The sequence below is a fragment of the Nanorana parkeri genome, unplaced genomic scaffold (genome assembly GCF_000935625.1).
Source record: "Nanorana parkeri isolate BGI_ZX_2015 unplaced genomic scaffold, ASM93562v1 scaffold659, whole genome shotgun sequence".
Classification (NCBI taxonomy): Eukaryota; Metazoa; Chordata; class Amphibia; order Anura; family Dicroglossidae; genus Nanorana; species Nanorana parkeri.
This window is the reverse complement of record NW_017306927.1, coordinates 74,138-81,786: the sequence shown is the minus strand read 5'-3', so window position 1 is coordinate 81,786 and position 7,649 is coordinate 74,138. Positions and strand designations below refer to the sequence as shown.

The window sequence follows — 7,649 nt, the reverse complement described above, 5'->3', positions numbered from 1 at the left end:
ATACATATATATACATACATATATATACATACATATATATACATACACACACACACACATATATACTCACACACACACACACATATATACATACATGCATACACACAATTTTTTTTTTTTCCCCAAACGAAATAAAGAAAATAAATGGAATGCACAGCAAAGGCTTATTTTATCTTTTTGAGGCATACATATGTTTTTCCCTTTTATTTAAAGTAAACGTATCGCAAATCTGGGCAATGGACAATAAACATATGATGAAAAAATGCATAAGCAGAATTTAACTAAAAAAAAATTAACTTAACTTAAATTAATCCCAACCTATGTCATCCTGTTGGTCGGTTGGGATAAACGCAGGTTCAGACCGGACCCAGTCTGTAGCTGAGCTCCTCCAAATACGGAAGGAGCTCCTCCGAACATGAGGGGGGGGAGAATCCCTTCTGCTGCAATGAGCTGCAGCCAGGGAATTCTCCACCCACAGTTGAATGTAAGCAAAGGAGCAGGACCCAGTGACATCATTGCCCTTATATGGTCACATCGCTATATTTGGTCAATGACATTGATCTATTATGGCCATATAAAGGTCAATGGCATCAGCATAAGCATCTTGATCCGTTGTTTATGAGCAGCTGACGGACAGGGAATGCCCCAGCCCACAGCTGATTGGTATGGTAGCCCATGGCACTTCAGTGTTTGGAGGAGCTCAGGCTTGCGTCCAAACCTGAGCTCATCCCTATTGGTCAGTAAGGCCATTCCTCACATTAAAAAGGACCAAGGAGTTTGCATGTTCTCCCTGTGCTTTTGTGGGTTTCCTCCCACACTCCAAAGACATGCTGGTAGATTACTTGTCTCCAGTCTAAATCGACCCTGTATGTAAACATGTGAGATAGGGACCTTGGATTTTTGAGGGCAAGGACTGGTGTATAAGCCCTGCGTAAATTGTTGGCACTTTATAAAAATACCCGTAATAAAATAAATAAAAATAAAGGGGAAATTCAGACATTTGAATAGATGGGGCAAAGCTGTAGACTTACACAAAAACTTCATATTTATATAAAACTTTAGCTACCTACATATCTGGATCTACTGATTGTTTTTTTTTTATTATATGTTCAGTGTCAGTTGCCCCAGTTTAAAGTAGTTGTAAAAGCTTACTTCATCACATCAAAAAGTCCATGGCATGCAATATTAATCCTATTTTAGTTGTACAAGCAAAACAATAAAAAAAATTGCTGTCTAAAGCTAAATAATGATTTTTTTACCTGGTCACAGGACCACAATTCCCTCTCAGATCCGAATACTGAGCAGCCAGTGGGTAACTATGTACAGTATATTCTCACCACTTGTGTCACCACCGTGACAGTCCCCATTTGTAACTACGTTCTAACAGCAGCAGGAGGAGAACAATTACATTGCTCCCCCTTCCTAGCAGCTTTGCGGAGCTCAAAGGTGCAGGTACGCTGTGGGCTGCATCTGTGGACGGGAGGAACTGAGGTGGATGTGAACTGTCAGAGCTTTCAATGCAAAAAGGAACAAGGGCATACCATGAAGCATCTGATGTGCATCATCCTTATGCATGCATCAAGAGAAGTGAAGGACTAACAACACTAAAAGGAAGTGCAATTCCTATGTGGAAACAACAAAGGTTTACTGATCTTGGGAACCTTTGTTAAATTCACACTGGTTTCAGTGGGAAGGTTTTGCGTTTCTGAAGTCAATGAGTATTCAAGAAAATTCTTTGGAAGCAGGGTGGGCACTTCTAAAACATGTAAATCCTAAAAAAAACAGGCCTTTTCTGCATTTAAACAACGGGAATGTTGCAAAATATTCTGCAACACAAAAAAAGCTTAAAAAAATACATTTGGGAAAAAGAATTTTCATATCAAAGAAGATGTAGAGTCTTCAGCCTGTGCAGCTTATAAATGTCCCTCATTCTATCGTATTCCCCGTTCAACAATAACCCCGGTGATACATTTGTTACCGTTGTCATCAGCATGCTACGCATGACATGTGAAACACAAGTACGGATTATATGGCATATGAATCAAACCTACGTAGCACAGTGGATACCTTACAGTCCCCAGGCTCACTGGCATATGGGAGTTCCTACAACTCTTGCATTTGTCACATAGAAGTGAATGTCACCCACAGAAAACACTGCAGATTTCTTGATGTCCTGTGCTGGGGGAATGACATAGTCTGACATTGATAACCTACTCCTAAAAATGCGAGCTGTCTGGCTGTCTCTGGCTACTACAGTGCTCCCCAAGTTGCTGACCTGGAACAAGCATTCAGACAAAACTTCTGGGCAACAAGCAGAAAGAGTGTTCAGCAGAGTCAGTCTTCCTCTTTCTATCAACCCAGGTTTGTGGTGCCTGAAAGTATCGGTGCTGGCTTTCAAATCAGTCCTTGTGTCGCTGTGGAGCCTCCTTGGGTCCTAGGCCCAGGTTCTACATTGTACCTTGACTTCTGTCAATCTTAAAGGATAAGTGCACTTTAATACAAAGTGTGCCTATCTTTTTGGCTCCTTTAAGATGACCTTCAAGATTCCTCCCTCTGCACATATGAATAGTCATCGAGTTCCGACAGGCGCGGCCTTGGCTGTTTGTTTACATCATGCTGTAGAAGTCTCCTTCTCCTGGTGGCACCTGTGCAGATCATCCCCCACTGATTTCTTTGGGGCTTGTCTACCTCCATCCACAGGTACTGTGCAGGTGTGGTCAGGAGAAGGAGAGGTCTGCCGCAGGATGTAAACAAACAACAGAGGCTGGGCCCATCGGAACTCGGTAAGTATTCATCTGTGCAGGAGGAAGTAAGGAAGGATGGGTGAGGTCATCTAAAAAGGGCCAAAGGGAAAAGTGTTTTTAAAGTGCACTTATGCTTTAAGCATCCTCTCCTACAAAGCCTCTGTAAATCAGCTGCCAAATGGCAGAGCTTATACGGACCAATGAAGTTCTAACTATGACAAGTTAATGAGAGATGTAGGGCTTAATCTCAATTCGGACAGATGTCAAGGCTTCAGGCCTAGCCTAGGCTTCAAGGGGACACCAGGGACAAAGAGGTCAATCTGAAGTATAGCACAGGTACTTGCAGGCACTGCATGGTGCTTGCACTTTAACACTGCTGAAACATTTGAAGCCAGGGCACATTACTTGAAAAGGACACTGTCACTTAAAAATAAAACTTGTACAGTTGTACCTGTAAAGAGAAAAGTTAATACTCGCTTCTACCAGTGCCACTAAAGTATCTTTAAAAACCGACACTTTCGGGAGTGTCAATCGCCTCTCACCCACTGCGATCATCGGTTCCTTCTGCCTTCCCCTACTTGGGACTTAAAGAGAACTATGGGGTAACCTTTTTATCCCATAATTCTCTTAAGGGTCACGGGAGGTCCTCCCGTGACCCAAAGCTCAGTATATAGCGAGCTAGGACTATGAGGTGAGTGATTTTTCAGTCATCCTCATGGTTAGTTAGAGCCGACGTGTGACAATGAAACTGTAACAGGTCGGCTCTATTGATCGGGAAGTGAGTGAACACATACCTATATAGTGAGAGCGACGCAGCCGGGACGGATCCCGACAATACTGCCTGAATCCACCCAGCTGTGTGAGTGACAGCGGCAGCGGGCTCTGGCTATCTAGAGGCAGAGCCAGCTGTGCCCATCCCATCTGTTCCTCCAGTCAGCGCTTTCTTGGAGGAACGGATAGGGGAGGTGTGATCCCTGTGGGGAGGGTTGACTGACAATCACAGCTCACTGCTGGGAGATGATCGGAAAGTAAGCGAGCGACGGTATGTGTTCACTCACTTCCCGATCAATAGAGCCCATCTGTGACAGTTTCATTGTCAGACGTCGCCTCGAACTAACTAGGAGGATGAGTGAAAAATCACTCACCTCATAGCTCTCCTTTAAATTTGCTTAGGTCTATAGAAACTAGTCATATTTTTTATGATTTCCAGCAGTGGATAAAAAAACTAAAATATCTTGGATGGCATAACAGGACAGTCCATGATGCATAGGCATCTAAAAAAAGGGATCACGTACGAGATGAAAAGCGGAGGTCTAGATAAAAAAAAGGAAAAAAAAGTACATTTACTTCACATATGCACAAGAAAATGAGTAATAAAATTACATCCACACACTTCAAAGGCAAGAGGAAGTTACATGTATCCTGAAGCAACATAGGATACCACTCGCACATCAAAACTATTAAATGTACTTAAATCCAGGATTACAAATGTCTAGTAATTACTTTTTCCCGATTACTTGAGTGCGTACATTCCCTGTACGTGTTCGTGTCATTTATCGTGCTCAGGCCAACAAGTAAGTCTGATATTGTTTAATGACAGTAAAGGCAACGCTAATAAATGATCTTAGTAAAACAATGAGTACCATAATACTGCAAACAGACTTCTCCCCATACTGTGCACCTGGTGTCAGTAAACAAGTAGGTCACCAAGTTCATATTCAGCATGTCATACTTTACATTAAGGTCCCCCGTTCACATGGGTGGTAGCCTCCACCGCCCTCAGAAAAGCATTTTTCTCCATGAACAGTGGGTGGTGGAGCAGCAGCTGCCTGGCGTTCAGGAGGAAATACTGCCACCTCCTAAATGCAGAGGTTTTTTTAGGCCTGGTTCACACCTAGGCGGTCTCAATTATGCACGTTTTTTTCTGGTCGTTTTTACCTGCATAGAGATATCTATTGGGACCAAAATCGGGCAACATCCACCTGAAAATAGCTCCTGCATATTTTTGCACCACAGGTGTTTTTCTACACACGACGCAGTGCTAAGGTGTTAACAGTCGCCATTGACTTGCATGGAAATGTGTGCTTTGCGCGTGTGAACCAGGCCTTCATCCTGGACTTTTTACTGCAATACCACGCCACGGTATTCACTGCAATTATCCCGTCGTCTGACAACTGGCACCACCTGCCAAACAATGCATGCTATATATTTTTTGCTGCACTGTGATCCAAAGCATTGTGACCACAGCAATATATACAGCACTGTTCGGCCACAGTGCTGACATTGCAGCAGGCAACTGTGTGGGGGGCGTGAAACTGCAGATAAACCTCCTGGTTTTACCGCCCCCTTGCCGTCCATGTGAATGAGGCCTAAGGGTTCAGCACACGAGTGCTTGAGGCCATGCACAATAAAAGTTGGTTGTAGTTCCATGCCCAGGAGCCACTGGTGCTGCATACAGCCACCTGCAGAAATCACTGCCTGTATATGGCTGTACATTGGCATACAGCGGCCTTGCATGTGCACAGATGTAAAACTAGGAACACAGACTGTCCTCGTTCGGTGTTGTACATCCATATATATGCATTTGTTTAGCCGTGTACAGCCTATGATTGGCTGTACGCAGCACCTGTGGCTCCTGGTCGGGAAAATAAAGTCGACGTTTGCATTACAATACCTTAGGCACCTGTACAATGTAAAATTTGGCTATATGTCCCCACCCAGAAGGGATTCTGGGTGGGGAATACACCTTTAGAAATGTTTAGTAATGTCAATCTACAAAAAGATACTTCTAGATAATTACAGGTTCTGTATTTTTTGCATACCTTATTTCTCTTTTCTTCCCTAGTCTTCTAACAGTGGCCATGTTTACTAAGGGCAGATTACTAGCTCTCCCTTTACTTCTTTTATTTCTGGCAGATGTGACTAGGACATGTGACCATGCACATCATCTCAGAGGAGGAAAATGCCTTTCCCTGAGATCTCATGACATTACAGATGAGATTTCCCAGCAATGCTCTGCTGATGTAACCTTCCCAGGATGCAACGCGTTGGCACAGATTACTTCACTAATGCCCAAGAGGACCAGTAAGTGGAAAAACAGTATTTGTAAGTAAAATAAAAATAAGCTTGTTTAACTAATGCATGCAAGATGATGTCATATCAGCATTGCAGAGCTGTATTCTGATGTTATTTTTAGTGAAAGGAGGTGAAGGTCTGCTTTAAAACCAAACTCCTTCAACCCTTAGCCATAGCAAATACTCTTACTCTATAAAAACTATTCATAACCAGAAAAACCAAATGCATTACTCTGTGAGCAAGAGATGACCAGCATGCATGAAATATATAAACCTTGGGATTAGATCTTGGCTACAATGAGTAATAGGATGTAAACCAGGTAGAAGTCATCAGAGCTGCCTCTTATCACCCCTATACACTATTTTTATTTTTTCTTGTTACAGGTATTTCTATAGCGCCGACAATGTATGTAGCACTTTACATAGTTGCACATTCACATCAGTCCCTGCCCACAAGGAGCTTACAATCTAAGGTCCCTATTGCACATACATACAGTATATACATACATACATACATACATGGACGATTTAGACAGGAGCCAATTAACCTTCCAGCATGTCTATGGAGTGTGGGAGGAAACTGGAGTACCCGGAGGATACCCACTCAAGCACAGGGAGTACATGCAAACTCCTTGCAGATAGTGTTAATGTTCAAATCGGGCGCCCCCAGTACTGCAAGACAGAAGTGCTAACCGCTAAGCCACTGTGCTGCCCAACTACAACTACCATTTTCGTTAAAGGGAATATTTGCACTGTGCTTCCTAGAAAGCTTTAAGCAACCCATGGGAGGACCCCCGCTACATCAACCCTGTTTTAGTACTACAACAGACTTAGGGGGTCATTTTTAAAACTTCTGCCAGGATGCAGTTCTCATGGCACTAGCGCCCCTAGGTGGCACTGACTGATTTGCTACACTTGTCAGTGCCATCCAGGAGTGCCAGTGCTGTGTAATTATAAATGATCAAAATAGCCAAAATCCACCACCCCCCCCCTTCCTGGAGAACTCCCCACAATGTAACTTTATTGAAAACCTGTGTTTGATCAGCTTCTTTGAAGTGCAAAGGTGACACTAGGGGTCTAATAGACACCCTTATGTCCCCTTAAAGAGAACTTGTCACCTCCAATGTGCTATCACACGGGGACTTGTGAGCCCTACTATGTTATAGCAATTAAGTAAAAGAGAAATAAAGTTAAATAAAATACATTTAAAACTGCCCCCCCCTAAAAATGTAAGTCCCCCGTCCCCATGAACATACTAATGCAAACACACATCGGCTGCACCTACATACAAAAATTGCACCGTACATGCCAGCTTTCGCTGCGTGCGCAACAGAGCGAGAACAATAATTCCAGGGCCAATATTGGCGGTTAACGCAGGGAAAGGGTTAAACGCTGACCATCAAATATAACAGACAGATCTCTGAGGAATTAATTATTATACAGGATTTATACAGCGCCAACAGTTTGCGTAGCCCTTTACAATATAAAGGAAGACGTTACAGTTGCAATGCAATATAAGACAAGATGGTTAGGAAATTAGAATACTACTGTTGTAGTAGTATTGAAATTGGATGTTTTTTTAAGCCTGGAATCAGAAGAGATTGATCAGGTCTCAAACCATTCCTAATTTGGTCTTTGATCGATTCCGATCGCGTCATCCTGATTTCATTTCTGCGTCGCTGATTAATCAAATCGCACAATCTGTACTTTTTACTCGTTCAGAAAATCGATTTAAAATACAAATCGTCTATAAAAGCGTTCCATGCACAGCTACCATCAGACAATATTCTGATCTACAGAACAGTAATGGCATATATGTGTAAGGTGGTAA

The 7,649-nt window shown here is 42.8% G+C and overlaps 1 protein-coding gene across 1 annotated transcript in view; it reads right to left on the bottom strand.

Moving 5' to 3' along the window:
- ANO8 (anoctamin 8) overlaps positions 1 to 7,649 on the bottom strand; it is a 94,381-nt gene that overhangs the window by 85,908 nt on the left and 824 nt on the right. The window lies entirely within an intron of this gene.